The 24,535-nt window shown below is 44.4% G+C and overlaps 1 protein-coding gene across 2 annotated transcripts in view; it reads right to left on the bottom strand.

Annotated features, from left to right (window-relative positions):
- Positions 1–24,169: 24,169 nt before the first annotated feature.
- The window catches only part of St6galnac3 (ST6 N-acetylgalactosaminide alpha-2,6-sialyltransferase 3), a 463,655-nt gene continuing 463,289 nt past the window's right edge, over positions 24,170–24,535 (bottom strand). Inside the window, exon 5 of one of the 2 annotated variants that reach the window (XM_050149449.1) lies at positions 24,170–24,329. The gene's annotated coding sequence lies outside the window, so the exon portion shown is untranslated. The remainder of the gene's footprint in view (positions 24,330–24,535) is intronic. The other variant, XM_050149447.1, reaches the window with a different exon arrangement.

Below are 24,535 nucleotides of genomic sequence, written 5' to 3'. Positions count from 1 at the left end.
AACCTGGGTTTGGGGCAAATTAAAAATAAATTTGTTCCAAAGACTCTGGCGCACCTCTGCATATATTGATAACGGTGGGCACGGTGGGGTCTGGTCAGGCTTTGCCTGTCGGGAGCCCGGAGGTGTGGGGAGGAAGGGCGCTTGATTAATCAGGGCTCTTTAGCCTGTCAATCACTTGTAGTGAGTGCCTCCAGACACAGATGGAGCTAGGTACTCCATCCCCATCAGTCTTCCAGGCTTCCTCTTGCAGGCTTTTTCTTTCTCAGTGGCTTCAGCTGTGCTGGCTTCAATTCCAGAAAATTCTCTTTCTGGTGGTGGTCAACAGGCCCATGCTTGCCCCTCGTCGCTCTGGGAACAGAGTAGAAAGAGCCTTCCTGTTTTCAAGCATCCTCAGAAATGGTAGCTGCGACATCCTGCAGGAATCGCAACCAGTGATTCCTGCTCCCATCTGACCTGTTTGCCATGTGCACCTGGGAAGGCACATATGTTCTTTTCAGACCTCCTGGCCAGTAGGCAAAAGCAAAGTAAACTGGTTTCCTGAAAGAAAGGGTAGGCTGTGGTTTAAAATGATACAAATACTCTTGTCAATTGAGTTACAATGTCCCTTAAGCTGCCGTTATATGTTGTATGTGGTACCTAACTTAGTCTTCACAAAGACCGGTGAACATTGTTGTTTTCACTTTGCTCTGGCTCTTGGAAGTTATCCAAGTCATTGTGCTCATTTGTTCCCCCAGTTCATTCCTACACGGCTGCGGCACCTGAAGGAAGGGGGTTCGCGGCGGCTCACAGTCTGAGGTGCAGGCTGTCATAGTTGGAAAGGCATGGCGGCTGGGCACATGGGGTCTGCACTTGGGGAGCAGAGGGAGGTGAGTGCGCATGCTCAGCTGGCTCAGCCCCTTTGCGTCAGTCAGAGACTCCAGCTGGGAATGGTGCCACCCACAATTAGGTTTGATTTTTCTCTGTGTAAACTAAAAAAATATAGAAAGTCCCGCACAGACACGCCTGGAGGCCTGTTTCCATGTTCATTCTAAATCCCATCAAGGTGACGGTCAAGGGTAACCAGCATAGTCTTCGGCTTGTGAGGGACAGAGTGGGATATTGTACAAAGACCAAGTGCGTTGTGGGAACAGGGGGTGCGAGAAAATTCCAGGGGAGGGGTTCAGGCAGAGCCAGACTGGGGCAGGTAAGAGATGTGCAGCCAACAGGTGAGGCAGGCCCACAGCGGGGGGATGAAGGGTAGGGCGCTGCAGACAGTGTCCGAATGCAGAGCCCGGGAACAAGAACTGCTCAGAAGAGAAAGCGAAAAAACAGAGTTCTCCAACTCGGAAAACTTTGAATACAGGAGGATGGAGTTAATGAGGCTTTACTGAGTTGACTACAGCTGTCTCGGTGGTTTACTCCCTCGGCGCACAAGTCAAAGCTGAGGTGGCACTGACGGTGCTGGAGAATTTAGGTCACATGTCTTCTTGATACCTCACTGACATGTTTGTGGAACCAAACAAACATTTCCCATCTGCTTTTCAATTTCCTTCTGTGAATCAGGATCGCTTTGTCTCCAGAGCCCTCCCCCCTCCGTGGGGCAGAGCTGTGGATGATTATACTGCTCTCGAGTAGAAGACAGTCAAAACTCCAGCTTCAGCCTTCAGAACACCCAGTTTGTCATGCCGCAGATGCTTTTAGGCAGAGCTCTTGTATTGGTGTTACTTGCCGTGCTGCTGTGACAAAAGCCTTGGCAAAGCGGCTCACGGGAGGACGGGCTTGTTTTGGCTTACAGTGAGGAGTCCAGTCCTGTTGAAATAGGAGCGGCGGCGGGGCTGCATCCCCAACACCCTGGCCGCTTGGCTAGCTCATGCCCGAAATAACAACACACAAACTGTATTCATTTAAGAACTGCTTGGCCCATGAACTCTAGCCCTTACAGGCTAATTCTCGCACCTGGACTAGCCCATTTCTAATTATGTGTGTAAGCACCCCAAGGTGCGCTTACCGGGAAGATTCTAGCCTACATCCATCTTCATCGCGTGTGCTTGAGAGTGTTGATTGCGTGCATCTACCTGGGAGAGCGGAGCATGGCATCTCTGCTCCAGCAGAGCTGTCGGGTCTCTCTGGGAGCAGAGCAGAGTCTGACCTCACTTCCTCTTCCGCCCAGAATTCTATTCTGTTTATTCCACCCTCCTATGTTCTAAGCTATGAGGCCAAGCAGTTGGTTTATTATAATTAACGAATTACCTTCCTCCATCACAGTCCACCATGGTAGTGTGGCAGCGAAGGCGTGGCTCTGGAAGCTTGAGGCCGCTGGTCACATTGCATCCACAGTCAGGAAGCACAAAGAAAGGAAAGCTGCTGCCAGCTGACTTTCTTATTTCTATGTAGTCTGGGACCTGAACTGGCAGAATGGTGCCACTCACATTTAGGATGGGTCTTCCCACCTGAATTCACCTATTTAGATATTCGCTCAGACTTGAGGAGGGGTTTCTTCCCATGGTGATTATAAATCCCATCAAGTTGGTAGTCAAGATTAGCTAGCAGGGCTGTGGAATGAAGACATCCCAGAAAGCTTTCCATGGTCCCTGAACTGGAGGGAGCAGAGCTTTTGCTTCTGGGCACTTGGAAACCCTTGGAACAAGAGTCCTCTGGGTGTTGGGAGCTGCTAAGCTGATAGATTTCTAGCTGCCCTGCCCTCCCCTCCCCTGGAGAGAGCCATTCCCCTCCTAGACAGGCCCCTCCCCTGGAGGCAGGCCCCTCCCCTGGAGGCAGGCCCCTCCCCTGGAGGCAGGCCCCTCCCCTGGAGGCAGGCCCCTCCCCTGGAGGCAGGCCCCCACAGCTGGAGACAGGCATTTTGGGACTGTGTACATTTCCCTCTCCTATTTGCCATCAATTGATCATAACAGCTGCAATCAAATCCACTTCACCTTAATAAAAATGAAGCAGAGAGACTCATTCTGTATATTCCAACCACTTGTCCAAGTGCTGATTATCGATCTGAAAACAGCCTGTGCTTTGGCCTGGTAGTGTTAGCTTCGTTTCCCCCACTTCAGGTTTCGGTAACAGCCATGTTGCCTACTTTGGAATTGCCCTAGAGGAACAAGATGATAGTGGACAGGCCAGCAAATCTCTCCTGGGTCAACAATTCATCATGCCGGAAATTACAGAGGCTCGAGTGTGTTCAGTGAGCAGCTAACAACCCATGCTTCTCTCTCCAGTCAATCACACGCAGTGGGCTCACAGACTCTTATTGTTAAATTCAATTTCTTCAGTATGGCTGATAATTACGGTATTGAGCAATTGATTTTGCATAACCACACGACCTAAGCTGATTTGGATGTGATTGTTATAAAAGGGGCATGGCTGTGGTTGCGACTGCTTGCCACAGACCCTGAAAAAAACTGACAACAAAGGGTACCTTCAAGACATCTCATTCTTTCCAGGCGAGCTGTTGTGCGGCTCCTTATGAAGTTAACAGTGGGTATTTTGGAAGCACCAAGGCAATGGTTACCTTCACTGCTGTGCAATTTCTCCTCCTCCAATCGTGAAGTTTACCGGCAGGTGAGGTCACTGGGCCAAGGGTGTGTACTTCAGTAAGAGCCTTCCTAAGACAGAGACTCCTAGCTGTGTGTTCTTCCTCTTCTTTTACCATGGACGATAGACCCTGGAATATTCTATTGTATTGTATTATATTGTATCGTATCGTATTGTATCTATCCTATTCTAGTCTAATGTTTTATTGAGTTCTGAAGCATTTGGAGAGCTCCGCGAGGGGGTGGACTGTCTTGGAACTTGTGTATACCTTGTCTCTGTGTCTAAAAGTGCCACAGTGTGTGTCCTGGGGCAGGGATTTCATTGTTAGCTAGATTATCACTGCTCAGAGACAGAGCCATGGGTGCCATGTTACTGTGTCATCATTTAGACCAGGCTGATGGAGGCACTCAGTGCCCCATACCTTACCCTTTAAGTAGGAAGGCTTTATGGTACCACACCAACGGCAGATGTTACTCGCTCTTCTGAGCGGACTCAACAAGCAATGAGATGGGTGGGGAGTGAGAGAAGAACACACACTGAGCAGTGCAAGATCATGAGATCTGTCTCCATCAGTACAAAGACACATACAACACACACAAGACAGGCAATACACACATACTCACACACTAGTTTGCACTCTCATGCACAACTGTGGAACAATATTCAGATTGACCTTGACAATGTATATTAATTGAAAACCACTAAGAAATTAAAAGGACAATTATAAAATGACTTATCCGGAGGTGGCTAGTGTTTTTCCACTTTGGCATTTCTGTCCATACACACGTACTCAGTGCAGCCATGTAGGAGAGAGACCAGTTAAACTCACGCAGTAGAGATGTTCTACTTTGTGCCGGATCCATTTCTGATTAAAAGATTTTGGGAATCTGTGTACAGTTATTCTCCATGTACTTGTTCAGAGCCTGCACTTTGCCAGGCATGGCAAGTTGTGAAAAAGGCTGGTGGATTTTTATTGAGACATCCATTCTGGTGGAAATGGGAAGAGAATAGAAAATAAACAGGCCAGGTATAGTGGTGCACGTTTGTAATCTCAGTACTTATGGGGTCTGAGGCTGGAAAATCAAGGGTTCCAGGTCAATCTTGGCTACACAGTGTGATAGCGTCTCAGACAAGCCATCAAGAAGCAAGGAAGTAAGAATAAAATGGAAAGGAGACATATATAATGAAAATACAAAAATGTTGTGATAGTCAGGCTTTTGTTTGGCTGGGCAAACGGGCCTCCTTCATTAAGGAGCGGCTAGAACAGCAAAGCACAGCAGCCAAGGGAAGAACCCAGAGGGGCAGTCCAGACAGGAGTGGCTGCTGATGTGAAAGTTCAAAGAAGGAGCCAGAGCTAGGGCTGGAGCTCGGAACGGAGCGCTTGCTGGAAAATGCAGAAAGCTCTGGGTTCAGATCCTGCTGCCTCAGAAACAGTAGCACAAGCCTGTATTCCTAGTTTGATGGCAGAATGTTCAAGGTCATCACTGAGTACACAGAGTCTGAGGCCAGCCTGGACTCCATGACACTCTGTTTCCAATAAGTTAATAAAGTAAGCTTAAAAATAAGGAGGGGGCCAGATCGCTACAGGGTTTGGGGGAGGGAGGGAGGTGTGGGATGAGGTTGCAGAGAGACCAGAAGAAGCAGCTGTTTTCAGGGTCAAAGCCACTGTAAAGCTCGAAGCAGGAGGAGTAGCGAACGCTGACTTGTATTTTGAAACTCCGAACTCTGGTTGTCTGCCACACAAGGTGGAACACACCTTTAATCCCAGCACTTGGGAGGCAGAGGCAGGCAGGTCTCTGAGTTCGAGGCCAGCCTGGTCTACAGAGTTAATTCCATGCATATTGAGGGCTACACAGAGAAACCCTGCCTCATAATCAAAACAAAGACAGCGACAGTGAATTGTGGGGCAAAAGGCATGTCTAGGGTGCACTCGCGAGTTCATCTTTTAAACAAATCCTGAAAGGGATAGCTTTGACTTGAACTTGGGATTCAAGCCATTGACCCTGCAAACGTTTGTCCACCCTCTAGGAGTCCTTTCCTTCTCCATAGGTAAGGGACCTGGATGGAGAACAGAGTGACCGGCTCATGGGAGGAACTGGGACGCTTAAGTCAGGTGTGAAATTATTGCTTCTTTGGATACTAGCAAGAAGGCTAACTTTGGAAAGAGGGAGCAATAGAAGCAGCAGCAACAAAAATATGAGCGCAAAATAAGGAAGTTGATAGGAACAGGGAGATGTTATAGAAGAAGGCAGAAAATTAGCTATCTGCCTCTGGCCGGGAAGAATTTCTATAGACTACCACCTAAGATGCCCTGCAATCTACTCAATGTATCCAGCATTTTGTCATTAGTAAGAACTAACTAGTAGTTAGGGGGTGTAAGAATATAAAGATTAGTGTTTTCTTCCCATGTGAGGGCTGTATTGGCTCAGATGTAGTGAGGCCTTATTAAAATATGAAAATTAGCAGTGCAGGGTCTCTGGCAAGCCACCTTCTATAGCTAGAAACCTTTAACACTAATTCAACAGGGGAAAAAAAACAGGGTTCTAGCTTTTTCAAAGCAAATTTTATCTCTCTCTCCCTCTTTCATCTTCTCTCTCAATTAGAACTAGACCCTTTGTGTTTTGTAATGTCAGATGCTGCATTTTGCTATATTGCTTTAAATATAGTTGGGTTTCATTTTTGGATGTAGTTAAATAACTTGGATTAAGCTTTTTTTTAAGGCTTAATTTCGAGTTTGGGGAAGATACAGTACTGCATTAGTTTAACCAGGTTACTGAGCTGCCACCCCTGTGGATGCCACCCCTTGCCATGTCCTCTTCTAGTGTTCCCTCCTCCTCGTTTCCCACTTGGCCCACTGGGAACTCTGGGATGATGTCTGCCCTGCTCTTTCCCAGGGCTGCTGCGGATTGAGAATACATTCTTTCCCGCAGGTGGACCTCGCTCTGCGGTCCGGGTCCGAGGTCTGGGGACCCCCTCTGCAGACCGTGTCAGGCTGCATCTTTGTGCTGCCGTCCCACCTCTGTGGCTAGCTTCACGAACCATTGCCATTTGGAATCTCTAGCAAACCTGAGGATGGAGTTTGCCTCTCTGTGTCTGGATGGAGGTTTAGAAACTCACACTGGAAGATGGGAAAATCATAAGACACATCTTATGTTGGGAGCAGTGAGACCCCAGATCCTGAATTTCTTGTAATCCCCTGATCTGAGTGCCTACAGCTGCTCTGAGCAACCGAGACCTTCAGGAGTTCCTGATGGGAGGAGAGTGGTTTCTGGTGGGTTTGGCTGGGGCGTGGCTATCTCTGTATAATCTGCCCCTGAACACGATAAAGGGGGCCTTCTTGGGGAATGCAAGGATGACCCGTGTCGCTGTCTCTCTGTCTGTGTATATCTGTGTATTTTAACCTCCAGCCCCCTTGCCCGAAGCTCGCGAACTGGGTGCCAGCGCACAGAGAGCAGACACGGGGGGGAGGGAGGGGGGGGCGCGGTGCGCGGCAATCTTGTTTTTTTTTTTTTCTTTTTGAATTTTCACCAGCACTACCTTAAACTGCCCATTTTCTGGTGGCTGAAAACCAATGTTCGTACTTCGTCTGACTTTCCAGTTGTGTGGTTATTCTAATTGCTGATACTCCTTTATGGTCAGAAGCAGACCCCCTCATGGAACCTCGATAGCATAGATGTGGCCACTCCAGTTTATTGGTCCTTTGGTCAGCACTTTTCCGCCATCATGTACCTTCCTTCTGCTTGGATGCATTTTAATTTTGCTTAAGTGTTTTCTGGTAGATGCGGTCCTGGGAGGCACGCTTTTGATAGCAGTGCATGTCAAAAATGACCCCATATTTCTTTCATTATTTTTTTTTGGCTTGGCAAAAAAATCTAAATTTAAAATAGATATGCCTTGAGGAGTTCACCCTAATTCTTTCCTGAATCTTAACATTTTATGTAATATTTTAACAGTCATGTATTGACAGTCTGTTTTACCTACTTAGAAGCATTTAGAATTTTTGTTTATTTCAAAACTCAGAAATGCATATATTACACAAAGCAATCCCAATTGCTTTCATGGGAGGAGAATGGAGACATTCAATTTAAAATTGAGCACTAAGAAGAAAAGCCACAGACAGTGGTTACCCTTCCGCAGCTTGTTCTCCCATGCCTTGGGCTCACCTTGATTCCCGTTATTTCCATCTGTGTCCTCTGTACATCCCGAACTTCCTCAGACAGCTTTTGTCTATGGTCGTGAGACAGGAAGCCCTGGGGTGGAAGCCTGTATTCCATTAGCAGTCATTTCTCCTCTCCACAGAAACTGGTTCAATGTTTTATTTTCTTCATAAAGAACTTTGCTTGTCAGACAGCCATAGATTTTCTTAATTCAGTATACAAATGTTCTGAAATTGCATATCAATTTATACTTAGGTCACGAAATTCCAGAGTGAGAATGACATAGACTTGAAGTGGCCATTGTCTACACAAGTTCAAGCTTTCAGTGGGCACCAGTGAGGAAAGTCAGCGCTAATAACCGGTCAGAGGGAACATTCTTGTGGTACTTATATCATATAGACTGTTCTCAATTATATAATCATCCAAACTGTAGGCATCTTCTAGAAGCCACAGTTGGTAACAACCAGTCAATATCTCTCTCTCTCTCTCTCTCTCTCTCTCTCTCTCTCTCTTCTAGGGATCTGTGAACCAATTCCTACTTGCTCTAGTTACAGATCTGATGACAAGCAAAAATGCAGATGCCACCATGATCTAAATTGGTGAACCAATGATTTTTATTGGAGTTACTTATAGAAAAAGTGGGTGAGACGCTACTTGCAGAAATAGAAATGACTCAAAGACAGCTGCCTCATCAAAGATCACCCCAGCATAGGTGATAACTTTAGAAAATCAAATTAGAAGCCTTGAGCACACTGCACCACCTGTAGGCAGCTCCACGTGTTGGCGCACACCCTCTCCAGAAAGCTCAGTTGTTCCGAGTCCCTTCTAGGTGGTTTGTCTGGTGTGTGCTTCTTCCAGAAAGCTCATCTTGCCTAAGAATGTCCCCCTCAAGAGTCCTTGCTACTTATATATTCTTGGAGAAAGGGGGATTATGAATCTGGTGGTTCAGAGACTTCCTGAAGCCACTGAGCAGTTAACTTCCTGAGCTTAATAAGATTGCCTACAGAATGGGCTGTTTTGCCCCTCCTCAGAACATCTGTTATTTATCTTGCTTCCTTAGAACATTCAGTGTTTTCACCTCCCCTTCAACATCATGTGTATTAAGAGATTCCCTCAAAGCTGGAAGGTTTCCATCCTAGAGGAAACAGCTACACAATAGTGGTTTAATATCTATGGTCGTGCAATGCAAAGAATGGTCATTCCCTTTTCAGACACTCAGAGGAAGATGAGAAACAAGCACCATGGGGACAGATACTTTTGTCAGAGTGCAGGCCTCTGAAATATGAGTTTTTATCCTTCTCCTCTGGTCCACATCATGCATGCCAGGCCTGACTCGCAAGCTGTGAGGGGAGAGCTCAGCCTCCTTTGGAATTGTAACATCCATGAGTCATTCATTGCACATTTTGACCAGCAAGACTTTGATGTCCCCACTGCGGCTGTAACACAAACCACATTCAGTTCAGAGTCTTCAGTAGGGACATTGCTTTGCACAGCTCTGAATACACAGGAGAGGTCATCTTATACAGAGGAGAAATGTAAAAGGAAGCTGGAAGGGTAGACTAGAGGGCGAGAGAATGTGTGGTTAGGAATTAGTATTGGAAAAGAGGACACATTGTCTCCAACATCTGCAGCATATGTGTGTCTGGCTCCAGGAGGAGAGTTTGATGGAGTTACTTTGTATAAGAAGGAGCATGCAGCCAGTGCCCACAGACTGGTGAACGGGACCCAGTGGACCCCAGGGCCCCAAGGCTACTTGCGCTCAGACAGACTTTCCTGACCTCTGCACTGACACTTCAAAAATGGGGTTGCCGGGAAGTGATCGCAGCCAGGCTATCAGACTCTAGAGCCCCCACCCTCAAAAAGAAAAGGTTTTCAAGGGGGACACAATGATGGTTTTGTGGAGAGAAGGCGAACCACCAAGATATAGAGAATCACACCTGCACCCAGTGATGGAGTCCAGATGGGAGGGACGTTCTCCAAAGATCTAAGAATACAGACATGTGCTTAGGCAAGGAGGCTGTGCATCCTGCATCCCTCATCAGGAACAGCTCTTTACAGCCAGAGCGTGCACCTCCCTCTCTGTCCTCAGTCAAGGTAGTGCGGAAGAAAGTTTGGGTGAGCAGAGTCAGGGAACTTTCAGCTTGACGGAAGAAGGACCAACTAAGGACCATGAACTACGTCTTGGGAGAAATGTTCTATGAGAGTGGAGATGATTAATGCCCACAAATGCCATCTGGTTACATGTACTTAAAAGTACTTACTGTGTGTATGTGTTCATGTGTAATACATGCATGTGCAGGTGTGTGTGTGTAGGCCAGGCAACAGCACCAGCTGTTATTCCTCAGGTGCTGTCCTTGTTTTGGCTGTTGATGGATGTATTGATCATAAGACAAGATCTCTCACTGACCTAGAATTTACTCAGTAGGTTAGAATCCACCTGTTTCTGTCTCCCTAGAGCTGGGACCACAAAACCACGCCACCATTCCTGGTTTATATTACCTGGGTCTGAGGACCAAATCAGGTCCTAAGTACCAGATGAGCCATCTTCCCAGCTCTGGTTACGTTTAAATTGCTACTTTTTACATTGCTATAACAACCATAAACATCTATAATCCTTCTGAAAGCAATAAGGCAACTCAAAGCAAGAATAGCAGAGATGGTCATAGATTTTAACTCAGGAATATCACCCTGAGGAATGCATCCTAAGGAAATAATTTCACAGAAGCAGGAAATCTATATGCAGGAAAGTGTTCATTAGAACAGCTTTATAATATCAACAACAAAAGTCACAGAGAAAAAAATATATGTATAACAGTTGTGAAACTGTTTAGTAAATTACGGAACATTTAGTTTGAGGAATATTATTCAGCCATTAAAATTACAATTATGAAAATCACAACAGATAAAGAAAAATGTTCACTACAGTGTTAAAGGGAAACAGTGGAATTACAACAGTGTGTACATTATGATGGCATCTGTTTAAAGATGAGCACGTGAGCAGAGAGAGAATGTGTGACACTTTGCACTGCTCTGCTTGCTCAGAAGGCGTTTGGTGGCTTTCCCTTCTTCCAGATCATGCTCAGTAAATGATAGTTATGTCCTTACCAAACTGCTTTGGAGGCAGAATAGGTCAAGGGAGGTATAAACATTAAACAATGACGTCAAGGCAACACAGGCAGAAATGCTCATGAATTTTTAAGTTTCATAACGACATGGTAAAAGTCATTAGCTGTCTTCTGCTGTGGGAAAAAGACCATCGCTGACTGACACTGTCCGTGTCCTCAGACCATCACTGACTGACACTGTCCGTGTCCTCAGACCGTCGCTGACTGACACTGTCTATGGCCTGAACTATCTTGCTGCAGTGATTTCTTGACTGAGGTCTTCGGAGATATATAGTGTTTAGGACCTGAGTTGTGTGGTATTCCCTCTTTACTCTTTAAAAATAGTTTAACCAGATGTGTGTGTCTGTGTGTGCACATGCACATGTGTGAACATGCAGGTGCTTAATTTTAACTGGTTATGAATGTGTGTGTCTAGAACTACATACAGTTATGTAGGCGGCAGCTGCTGGTTCTTTTCCTGGCCACTCAGACCCAACTAATAACACAAAGCTCTCTTAATTACAATAATGTTAGGCCAATAGCCTAGGCATATTTTTAGCTAACTCTTATATCTTAAATTAACCCATTATTATTAATCTGTGTATTGCCATGAGGCTGTGGCCTACTGATACGGTTCTAGCTGGTGGCTGGAGTCTTTCTCCTTTGGCAGTTATATGGAGTCTCCTTGACTTCACCTACACACATACACACTCTATTTCTCTATTTGGAAATCCCACCTAACTTGCCTATACTAAGCTGCTGGCCAAAACAGCTTCTTTAATAATCAACAGTAATAAAATACATTCACAGCATACAGAGGGGAATCCCACATCACGGGTACTCTCTGGTAACTTGATTTTCGGTAAGATTATGTTCTTCAGCCTTGTTCCCCTTGATGTGTGTACCTACAGCTTGTTTATTTCCACCTCTAGTTGGAGAAAGCAATATTTGATTATATGAATATACAACAACTTATTTATTCAATGGCATGTTGATTGGCATTTGTGCCTCTAGTTTTTAGAATCCTGAGCAGTTCTATTTGAAGCAAATTTGAATATGTCTCAATGTACGCACCAAGGGATTTCTCTAGGCTGCATTCTGGAGACATATTAAAGATACATTTTGGCAGGATTTTAAATTTAATACGCAGGCAGTAGTTGTACTCCCACACAAATGGCATTACAAAACAAAATCGGTTCTGTCCTGTACTAGTACAATCAGGAGTTCTCCATTAAAATGTAATGTAATAATCACGATTGAACTATTAAAATTTAAGTGATCACATTTCAAGTGATTAAAATGACAGCCATTTTGCAGAACCATTGGGTCATCGTCAGTCATTTGGTGGCACTGTGGCTGCCATATTGCATTTTTACAAGGTACTTCGAGTGCAGCTCAGGTGAAAAGCCACGTGTCACCTTACCCACGCCGCTGGTACCACAGGGAAGCACTGTATTCTGTCATAGGGATGCCCTCATCCACTGTTGCTACTCCCTTTCTGTCTAATGGTGGAGCTCTTTAATGACCATGCCAACTCAGTTACATCTCAATAGTCAGTTTCACCAAGCATCCACCAAGAGGGTGCTTGCTTCTTGTCTCACTGAGTTTAACCTTAACCATTGATGTGGGCTTTGGTTAGCAAAGAAACTGTCTTGGGCCTGCGCAGGGAATAGAGGTAGGTAGGGAAAACTAAACTGAATGCTGGGAGGAAGAAGGCAGAGTCAGAGAGAAGCCATGTAGCCCTACAGGAGACAGACACTGGAACTTTAGCTGGTAAGCCACAGTCATGTAGCGATACACAGATTAATAGAAATGGGTTAAATTAATATGTAAGAGTTAGCCAGTAAGAAGCTAGAGCTAACGGGGCCAAACAGTGATTTAATTAATACAGTTTCTGTGTGATTAATTTGGGGATAAGTCGCTGGAATGAAACAAGCCGGCCTCCTTGCAACAAACCATGTCACTCCATGTGATTTGGAACTTTCCATCAGAGCCTGGCGAGCTCGCCTGTGGGTGCGTAAGAGAAGATAATGACTACCCTTCCCCAACCTTCCCCTAGCATACACAAGCTATGCTGGAAACAAGAAGAGGGATGGATGCACTTACCTTACCAGACTAGGCTAGGCTTCAAACTAAGGATGTCCAGAAAAGGAACTCGGTAAAGGCCAAATGTAGTAGAAGATGATGATAGTCACTCAACATTTGAAAAATTAATGTAATCTTTCATTCCATACCATGGTTATTTCTGCAAATACATTAAAAAAAATTTAAACATTTATTCCTTATTTCAATTTTTAGCCATAAAGAAAAATAAATTATGCTATCTTTAGGAACATGAAACGAACTTCACTGTGTTAAGTGAAATAAGCCAGTCCCACAAAAGCAGGAGTCCTGTGCTTTTCCTCACAATGTGATATGTGGAGAAAAACAAAAAAGCTAATCCAAGGGAGATTACTAGGGATGTGTGAGGAAAAGGTCGAGGTGGAATGAGGTGTAAGGAAGACCCGCCAAATCTCTCATATTTCACAAATGTGCCTTTTTTTATTTTAAGAAACAAGAACACGAGACTGGTTAGAGACATCCAATGTCTCTTCTTTGTACAGCACAGGGACCCGTTGTCAGCCTCGTAGCTCGTCCTCCTCATGGTCTGCTATCTAACACCAAGTTCTGCCACTCAGAGTGGGTCGCTTACATACACACCTGTAGCTGGAGTTGTCCCAGACACCCAGGAAAGTTTGCAATGCACCGAGCACTGCAGCGTGATGAGTGATATGCATTTCCTTTAGTTATGTCGATCCTCTCTGAAATGCCAAATCTAAAGAGAATGTGAGCAGAAAGCTTATCCTCATCTATAGCTACTTTATACCAAATCCTTTCTAGAAACTTCCAAAGGGTATTAGCTAATCTTATTCACGGAATGAAGTCTAATGACAGCCACTCTCTGATCTGCAAATCTTTTAGCTGCTGCTTTTTTGGTAGCAGACCATTCTCTGAAACATGTTGCCATCAAAAGATCAGCTGCCTAATGAGACAGGTAGGAAGCCTGCTCTCAGAGAGGCAGGCTCTCATCTTTTCACCGTTCCACCAATGATTTCCCCAGCCATCTAGTCACATTCTCCCTGGGTGACTCCTTTGACTTCATCAGGTAATGTGTCTCTCTTTGTTAATCACACAATATGGCTCTCTTATCGACCCTACCTACCCCGTGCTTTTTCTCTCTCCGTCTTGGCTATTGTGTTGCGGGGAGGATGATCAAAATAAGACATATTTACTGTATTGCCTTGAAAGAGAATAGTTGTCAAAATAACACCACCCTATGTACCCCTTTCTGAACTATCTCACTGATGACAACAATGGATTGTTCTTGCTAAGGCTGCAAAGCTGGTTTAGGCAAGGCAGACAAGAAACATCAGCTCTCATCAGCAGCCTTCAAATTATTTCTGAAATTCTGCTATCAAATTCCTATTATCAAAATGTAAAAGAAATACCCAGACACTTTTTATAGGTTTTTTAATATGACAGAGATTTAGAAATGGGATATTTTGTTACTTAGGGAAAGCACATGTCGTATGCTTGTCAATGTTTTTCTTTATAGGAAGGTTGTTGTTTCCAATAAACTATAAGTCAGTGTCAACTCACCTGTGCAATCGTTTGCTTTGGCATTTGGAAGGCAGCTCATTGGGAAGAAAGATTGACAGTGAAGGAATTATTTCCTAAGCCATAGTTTCACCTTGTCACAAATGGTCTCTACCTGTCTCTGCCTATGGAAGCATATAGATTTGAAAGAGTTTTCTATCATTTGCTGTTTTACAGATGCGGCTAACTCCCTTGACTGTTTGGTCTTCTATGATAGATATTGCTGAGGAGACCCTGCGAGCAGTTTCTGGACTCAGCTGTGGTGAGCTATTATTTTACATTAGTTATTATCTTCTCTGGCTTCAGATGGGAATGAAAGCATCAGTGGAGAGAAATGTGTCTGATCACATAGTCCAGACACAGGAAGACAGCACACACTCAATAATTTAGTGACTGTTTTTAATAACATCAGAACAATGAACCTAAGGGTAGATGTGTATGCCAGAATTATTACATAGGGAAGGGAAAGGGATGATCATGATGGTGGTGGTGGTGGTGGTGGTGATGGTGATGCTCATGGTGATGACCGGTACATTTGAAGTCATGGACCATGTGAGGGAAAGGCTTCCATTGTTCTTACCAAAGAAGAAAAAAGGGGATCTGATTTCAAATAGAGAGCATTTCCCAAAGAACACTGAGCTAAGATGAGTTGGACCAAATTACACGGCTAATCCATTGACTATAAGTTATTTTCATCTTCGGAGGGAAATAAAAGTTAATGCAATAAATGGTGGGGAATGAAACAACCTTGAACGTCCCTATTAACAGACAAGTGGATGATGGAAAAATCTCTGGAAGCGAATTGGGAATCAGCTCAAAGCCTGTGGGTAATGTCTGAGTACTGGAGGGCACTAGAGGTTATCAGGGCCGGGGGCGTGGAGCAATGGCAGGGCTTTCCTGGCCCTGAGAGAGAAAGAAAAGAGAAAGGGGTGGAGAGAGATGTTGGTTTATACAATGTTCATCCTGCCACCACCAGGACCTGGGTCTGATCTGTAGTACCCACCCAAAGCAGCCAACCAAGGCGGGCATAGGGACACCCTTGTCGTCTCAGTGCTGGAGAAGCATAGACAGGCAGATCCCCGCAGCTTCCTGGTCAAGCAACTCCATCTACTTGGTACATTAGAGGATGTTTAAAACTATGTGAGTGGTGGGGAAAATATGCAAAGTTGTCTTCCAGCCTCTACATACAAGAGCACACATGTACATGTGCACCCCTACACACACAAGCCAAGGGGAGGAAGAGAAAGAAGGAGGGAAAGGAGGGGAGAAGGGCAGAAGAGGGAGGGAGAGATGGAGGAGGGGAGAAGAGAGTACTTAGCAGGCACTTGAATCCGCTGCCAAGCCTGATGACCAGCTTTCAGTCCCTGAAATCAATATGGTGTGTAGGGAAAACAGTTCTTGCAACACACATACCCACACATGCGTGCATACGCATACACTCACTTACACGCACATATGTGCCTTGGTACCCCTACCCACCTTCAGCCACAAACCCTCCAAGAGCAGTACAGTCCATTGCAGCAGGCAGCTGATGTGCCCCAGACTGCAGGAGGAGACACACCTAGGGACACGGAAGCATACACGGAAGGCTCTCACTTACGATCATGGTGCCACAGGCCACCGCCCCATCACCCCTAACTGATGGAAATTTTCAGTTGATGAAAAAGCCACACAAATTTAAAGGCTCAAAGACAAATCAGTGTTCCTGAAGAACGCATTAAATCTTGTGTTAATTTTATTAGTGAAACCGCCACTCTGTCATCTTGTTATAACCAAATCATGGCCCGAACCTGAGAGAGCATGTTCAGACACACGGGAGAACCCAGCCAGGATCATTTCTTTAGACTTCTAGTTAAAGCAACCAATTCGTGAGCACCATTGCATTTCAGGACATCCTACAGATGGACAGGGCAAGGTGGGGGAACAGTTATATTCCTGAACAAATAAAATAAATGAAGATCTATTTCATAGCGTTCTCACTAACATTGAGAAATACTTTGAACAACAACCACGGTCACTGGGGTGCTGTAATGACATGCCCCATTATAAAATGTAACAGTAAAAAAAATAAAAAAAAAACAACGTAGGAGTGGAAATTTAACAATTGAACATTTAATGGCTGCAATTATGGCAAAAGAATAATGAACCTATTAGACAGGAGAGCTGGCAATTACTCTACAGCTTATTGGAACACAGCTGTGAAAAAGTAATACAGCCGCATACTTAAGAATGGTTATTAAAAGGGGATAATGCATTCTGTTTACACCGACAGAAGCAATTTTTCTTCTGAAATGAAATGGCCCTTTTTGGCTATCAGACATATGAACTCAGATATGATGAATCCCACTATTTAAAGGTAATGCATTTTCAGATCTGCCTTTCCAGCTATAAATGATGTCTCCATAAGACCATAAGGGTGAGATCACTTTAGTGGAAGAAATGGAGGAACATGTCAAAAATAGACTTATAAACACTAAATAAATCACCCGGAGAAAGGTAGGCTAAATTTTAGCTGATTCAAATGCCTGGGATAAATTAAGTCTCTACAAGTTCAACAACAAGACCTGTCAAGAGTGTCTGGGAACTAGAGACCTCTATGACATCACTATTTTGGGGCTCAGGAATGATGGGTGTGTCCCACTAAATCTTCAGAAGGAAATACTTGTAAGCGCAATTTGTGTGGCCAAAGTCACCTGTAGATACATGTAGCTTCCACATGGAGCTCTCAGAACCCAGGGAGTCAACCGGATGGACTAGGGGCTGTCTAGAAATGAACAGCAGCATCAAGCAGAGTACTGGAGAACCACTGGAGGGTGGGAAGGTGCTCTACCAACAGCCTAGGCAGATGGAGGCAGGACAAAGTCAGGACCTTGATACCTGCCAGATGGTTTCAAAGAATACACATTCTTAACGTGGTATCAGTTTCTGACCACTTTCAAGGTAAATTGGTAGAGCATAAAACAGAAATCTAAATTATTCCGGATGTTTGAAAATCATATCTATGGGAGGTCATTGGCCCACGCCTTTATTCTCTGGCAGAACCAACTCAAGCCATCCATAGCAGAGGGAGATGGCTTCGTTTTGAGTCTTTATGCAAGGAAGACCCATGATTTATGGAAATGTCAAGATCAGGGGCAGTCTTCTCTGTGAGAAAACTCCACAGTTGTCCTCTTTCCTTCCGCTGCCCAGTCACCGTATGAGGCATAGCTAGAGGACGGTGACTCACTAGACTTTGAACCACGATTGGCCTGGAAAAATCTGGTGAGCTAATATCCTGCTGTTCCAGTGTGCTTTGGGCAGCAAGTCGGCCACCCTCTGGAGCAGGGATTCTCAACCTTCCTGATGCCACAGCCCTTCAGTACAGTTCCTCAAGTTGTAGTGATGCCTAACATAACATTATTTTCATTGTAATTTTGCTACTGTTCTGAATCATAATGTAATGTAAGTATATGATGCGTAGGGTATCTGCTATGCAGCCCCAAAGAGTGAGAAGCATCACTTTGGAGCTTTAAGCTGGTTGTTCTTGTGGAGCCTGAACGCCTAGTGGATGTGGGAAGGGACATTGAATATAATCTTCAGTTCTGTTTAGGCCATTTTCATGTCTAATTACGTAAAAGAGCAAAGTCAATTATATTCAAGCCCAGGATGTGGCTTGGGAACAGGGAATGAACAGAAGACTGTAAAATAAGAAGATACTTCTATAGTTTAGAGGTCACAGATCTGTTCTGGGGAACTACAGATTCTCTAGATTGTCACCCCCAAAATGCACATACGTACTACTCCAATGGACTGTCAGAGTCCTGTATGTGGCAGGAAGTCTGCATTTTTCTAGACTGAGATCCATAAAAGAGTCGAGTATTACCTTTTATGGCCTTTGTCTGAATAAAGTTTATGTAACTGTCAATTCTCAAGCATTTCATTTAATAAGGTCTGCTGGAATGGAGAAATAAAATTAATTTGGTTAAAATGTCTGCAAATAAATAATGGCCCTAGCTTTCCTACCAAATCTGTTTCCAGTTGGCTTGGATTTCATTCCTTCTTTTGTCCTTACCCTGCTGAGGAAGCAACAGAAAAGGGCATCTGGCAGGTAGGCAAAGACAGGCTTGCACAGAGACACAGCTCTTAGTCATGCAAGCTTGACTTGAGAGAGAGCGAGACTGGAGAATTGTTTATCCACTGTCTTCTATTGACTGACCTGACTTCTAAGCCAACCTTCTTTCCATCAAGTTCAAGATGACAGACAGCAGTGAGAACTCGGTCCTCCAGAGGAGGCAATAGAAGTGGGTGGTGAGTGCTCATTCTTGGGTGGGGCTTCCATATGCCTCCCGGGGCTGCCTCTGTCTTGCTGGCTTTTGTGGTTGCCCCATTGGTTCCATATTCCTTGACTCTTCCTCTAGGTCTCTCTGGACTTCGATCACTCAATATGGAAATACGGTGTATCTCTTCGTATCTTTTCTACTTTCTGACCCAGTTTGCCTTTTGTAACTGGAGGTTTCTCTCCCACCTGCCAGTTCCTGAATAACTACTCTGAAGTTTAATATTAATTACAAACTGTTTAGCCTATTAGTTCAGGCATATTATGAACTAGCTCTTAAAACTTAAATTAACCCATTTCTTTTATTCTATTGTCTACCATGAGGCTCATGGTTTGTTACCTCACATCTTGCTTCTCCAGCAGCTGCTGGCATCTCCCAGACTCCACCTTCTTTTTCCCTCTATTTTTGCTTGGATTTCCTACCTGGCTCTATTCTACCTGGCTATTGGCCAAATCAGCTTCTTTATTAACCAATGGTAATAAAACATATTCACGGACTATAGAAGGGCATCCCATATCAGCTTTTAGATTTTGATCCCTTAAAAAAGCCTTTCAAGTGTCTTCCAGGGAGGCCCACTCTTGTTAGCTCTTGTTCCAGCAATTTCCTGCCCTGTCTGAAATAGAGAGAGAGAGAGAGAGAGAGAGAGAGAGAGAGAGAGAGAGAGAGAGAGAGAGAGAGAGCGAGCGAGCCTGAGCGAGGCACTGACCTGGAGCATCTTGCAGCTCCACGTCCCGGTGGCAGAAGGAAGGGAGAGACTCAGCTGGGGGAAGGTAGTGAGAGAAGGGTGCTTGCTCAGCATGAGCACAGATGTACTGAATTGTGAACTTCTGGCTTCTTTTATGGGATCATACAGGTGGTTCAGCTAGAGGTGAGGAAGGCAGGTCAGAATGAGGGCAGCATCCCACGACTGTGTGTGTGTGTGCTGCTTCAGATGGAGCCTATTGTGAAGTGAAATATGGAATTCTTCGAAAATACCTCAATTATTTGATGAAGAGTATAATTATATTGCTTTGTGTGTATATTAAATTTCCCAATTTGTTAAATGACAATATTTAACATAGGTGTCCTGATTTGTCTCTTTATGTGCATATACTTCGAGGCTCAAAATAAAAGAAAGTAAAAAATACAAAAAATTCTAGGCTTCTTTCTGTTTGAGAGAGGCTCTGAGGAAAGAGAGAAGAATGAGAGGCAAGAACAAAGGTAACAGATAAAAATGAGAAGACAGATACTTCTTTCGTGTGTGAATAAAGAGAAGTGGTCTGTGCTTCTTCATGGTCTTTTTTCTCTCTTTATCTCTCTCTCTAAAACATGAAATTCCCCTCAATTTCCATTGCCCAGCTCTACCCTGGTTGGTGTATGTGAGTTAAAGTGTACAGAGGAACCGTAACTCCACAGTCGTTCCAAAGGCTCTTTACAGTCAGACACACAGGGCAAAGTTTGCCGGCGCTGTGATGTCATACAGGACCTCGCAAGGGTTCCTTTTATTGACCAAAGGATCCAGCACGTTAATGTCCCTCTCCAGATATGCACAGCTACCCAACCACCAGCTCTGCCCACAAGTTTCCCCAGGGACCATTTTGATAATGAATTGGAGCCATTCCCGTTGACTCATCGGTCCCAAATGTTTCATAGAAACGCTTGACTAGTCTAGAAACTTGAGCTTCTAATCCCAGGTCTGCTTGGCACCAGCTCAGTTTTTTTTTTTTTAAACCCTCTGGAAATATAAGAATTCAGACTATCTAGAAGATAGTCTGTAGATCTAAATGTTAGGATTCTGTGGTTCTCATCATCTATTTTGGCAGTATTTATAACCTAAAGATGCTGTGTCAGCCAGGGTTGTTTAGAGGAGCAGAACCCATCAGATAGACACATACTTTTAACTAGGCTTGCACCATAGGGGCTGGGTAGCCCAGTAATGCCACTATGCATGCTGAAATGGTTGAGAGCCAGGGCGGCTCAGTCCATGGGGCTAGATGCCTCAGCAGTCCAAATCTGAGTCTAGAAGATTCCTGGAGAGTATCTAGTTCCTCCTTAGTCTTCAGTCCACGTTGGAACCCAAACAAGGTCGCTAACATCAGCTATGAACGAATGGCAGTAGCAGAGGTGGACATTCCCCAACAGTCAGCGGGAAAGGAGCAAAGCCCCGCAGTCACCCCCACCCCTGTAAAGGGGCCAGTGTGAAGGTGCCGCCCACTTCAGCGAGGGTTCTTTTACCATCCTAACCCTTCATGGAAAGTACCCAACAGGTAGATGTGCATCTTAACTGAGTCCAGATCCAGTCAGGTTGACATTCAGGACTAATTATCACAGACACAAAAGCCTGATCCTAGGTGTTCTGATGCGCGAGTTATCCTGTGTCAGGATTTGGGAGGCAAATGTGGACTCCTCGTTTTTCTGGATGCATCAGAAGCCTGTTTTCACTTGGTATGCCGATACAGAGTAAGTGGGTCTGTCTGAGAACTGAAGAACATATGCAAATTTGTGAGTGTTAAGGAACTTATGCAAATTTCCCATAAAAATCCACCCCTTTCCTAGGTTATCATGATGGGGGAAGTTTTGTAAGTCTGAAGCTGGCCGCGGCCTATGTCTGGAGATTAGACTTGCTTCCTTAGATACCCGTGGACACAGCGGGGTGGGGCTTGCTTGTAAGCACTGAGCAGCTGTGTGTCTTTGCGCTCCATGAAGAAATGGTGTGAGCTACATTCCTCGAGAAACAGATTTTGTTGGCTAGAAGACATAAAAATGAGCCCAAGGTCTCACAGAGGAGGCGTTTGCAGCAGTGATTAGTAAGACATAGGAAATTATATTGTAGCTACACATCTCCGTGAACGTGTGCTGCCCATAGCTGATATCCAAGGTAAATATTTTGGATGTGGAATTGGCTCATGTATGCAGCTATCAATAGGGTGATTACAGTAGAATTCCCACATTTAAAAGATAAAGGTAGTTTCTTCTGAGTGAACAATGCAGATTTGGTGATTAGCAATAGAAACCTTTAAAAAAAAGATGATAAAGGGCACCTGTTCAGAGGAAATGTGATCTGCTCTAAGCAAACTGTCTTACAGAAGAGGAAACAGAGTAACTACAGTTACTAGCATTTCACATCATGTGTTTAACATTTTCTTGGCCAGTGTTCACTGTTCACAGAGACAGGAGACGCTCTTTCCTTCTGATACACTATACTCTTTCTTGGTTTGGTTTTCGTTCTTGTTAGCAAGCCGAGAGAAGACAACATGTTTCTTTTATAAATCTGACACAAAAGACTCCTGCACCAGGGACTAGCTAAAGTCTTCCAAATCTAAAGAATTAATCAAGCCCTTTATTTTTTTTTGCTCACTTATTTTCCCTATAGAATATCCCTGTGCATATCACAACTGGTAAATCAATAATGTTTAATGATTATTATATTAGCAACATTAATAACAGATTTTAATTCTTTTTGCAGCTAAATCAATTCCCTCGTGCAAAAAAAGAAATTATTTGTAATTGCACATTGACTCACGAAATTTTCCAATTATTTCAGTGCAGACTTTGCATACTTCCACAGAAAACACAGTAAATAAATAAGGCCTCTGGATGTGACAAACAGGCTGTCCCCTCTCAGCTGCTAAGGACAGCCTTCTCTGATCTTAGTACTAAGCTTAGAGGGGCTAAGGGTTTGACCTTTCACTCGCCGAGTTCAACAAAAAGCTTCTTCAGCAGCATTTAAGAGGGCCTTCGGCCATACTTCTTACATTCCCTCTCTAGTATTTTGATAACTCTGGCCTGTGTTTCTAGCTTTTCTTTGTGTCTGCACAGAGCACCGTCTCTGTGTTTATCAGGATCCCAGTGCAGTAGACATAATGTATGCTGCCTATTTGTGAAGCAGTCAGTCCTTCAAAGTGTGACATTCTCACTAGCTTTATATCCAGCAACTCAGGCCTGCCAGAATCCTTTCCTTCTAGGCTTGGATGGAAGAGAGCAATGGCGCACATGGAGGAGAGCTGTCCTCTCCGCTCACGAGGCTGCTCTCTACTTCTGGAAATGCAGAAATCAGTCACATGACTCCACCAACATTTGAGTGGGCAGAAGAGCCCCAGCAGAGCTCATGGACTCTGGGAGTACTTATATTCCCAACCACAGACAGCTTAAGAAAAATGAGAACAATATGGGTTTAGTGGTGGTGGAATTTCAACCACACCAAAATACAACAAAGATCTTCCCGGGATGTCTGATGGTTTGGAGCATGTGCCTCATCCCCACCTGTACCTCAATGGCAGAGCCAGGCGATAGGGTCAGATCCAGTAGTGGGGAAACAGAGATGTTCTCTAGTGGACGTGTTTTCCGGGAAAACAACATGCAAAAGTCAAAGTGGACAGACCAGCTGGTGTGTGGTCACAACAGCCATTCCAAGGGAACAGACACAGTCCTTACACATTAGATAGGCATTCTTAGAACACATAACACATCAAGGGGACCTTAAAGCTTTTACTCTTTCTATACAGACAAATATTTTAAGTGTTGATTCTTTTCTGAAAGCTGCCACATATGGGATAATAGGGACAGAAAAGAAGGGAAATTTTGTTCATCTGAACGTTGCGATGCTATATTAGCTTCTACTGAGATTTTAGTTGGTTTTGTCCTTCCAAAACTTCATCTTTTGGGGCTTGGCATGTGGGTAGCTGTATTAGTAAGGATACTCTAGAGTCTTGGCACTTACAGAATCAATCTCCCTACACACACACACACACACACACACACACACACACACAGAGAGAGAGAGAGAGAGAGAGAGAGAGTTAGTTAGTTAGTTTATTGGAATAACTTACACATTACAGTCCAGCAATGGCTAGTTGTGAGTGGAAAGTCCAAGAATTGAGTAATTGCTCAGTCCCACGAGCCCAGGAGTCTCAGCTGGTCTTCTATAGATGCTGGAATCCTGAAGAAGTAGGTGCCAACTCCAGGGAAGGCATGGATGACCCGGCAAGGCAAAAGCAAGCAGGCGAAGAACAAATCCTTCCTCCTTCCATTGTCCTTAGGCGGGCTTTCAGCAGAAGGTGTGGCCCACGTTAAAGGTGTGCCTTCCAGCCAGGGCTAGATTCAAGGCATGTGTCTTCCAACCTCAAAATGGGGATTAAAGGCACATTATCTTCTTGCATCAAGATGCATTCACACATGTGCCCTTCATTTCTGCTGCATAGCCCATTCTAGGCGTAGTCGTGTGACAACCAAGAGTAGCCACAACAACAGCAATGCTGGGAGGTGATGGAATCTTGGAGAGGAAAAGTACAATAAGAGATATTTTCTCCAATTGGGGACGTGTCCTCAGGTGTTCAGGCACCAACTGTGCGTACTTCTCCTTAGAGTTCTGTTTAATAGTCTCAGTAGCTCCTGCACCCCTCCCCAGCACCCCCACCCAGCTCTTTTTGCCCATTCCTCCTTTTCTGCCCATGTCCTTCCTTTCTTCTGCCCCTTGGCACATGCCATTCCCATCCGCCATGGCTTGAAACAGTGAGACAGCCTTTACCATAATGTGTGAGCTAGCATCAAGCCCTTAAAGTTCTGGAATCCAGCCACATAAACCTTTTCCATATAAGGTCAGTTCTTCAAGTATTTCCCTATAACAGTGAAAAACTAATTAATATATTAATATGATGTGGTTGCTAGCAGTGTTGAATTGTTTACCTGAAATTTTAGTAAGGCAGGAAATCCTGAAATATTATACATTGAGGATTTTGGTTAACACAGAAATACACATTACTTGGCCTAGATTTTTAATGCAAATCAGACATTCACACATATGGATGCATTGGTTGATACGGCA

This window comes from Alexandromys fortis, unplaced genomic scaffold (assembly GCF_014885135.2).
Source record: "Alexandromys fortis isolate MF-2015 unplaced genomic scaffold, M_Fortis_MF-2015_v1.1 scaffold_68, whole genome shotgun sequence".
NCBI lineage: Eukaryota > Metazoa > Chordata > Mammalia > Rodentia > Cricetidae > Alexandromys > Alexandromys fortis.
The sequence above is the reverse complement of the archived record's forward strand: the minus strand, read 5'-3'. Positions and strand labels throughout refer to the sequence as shown.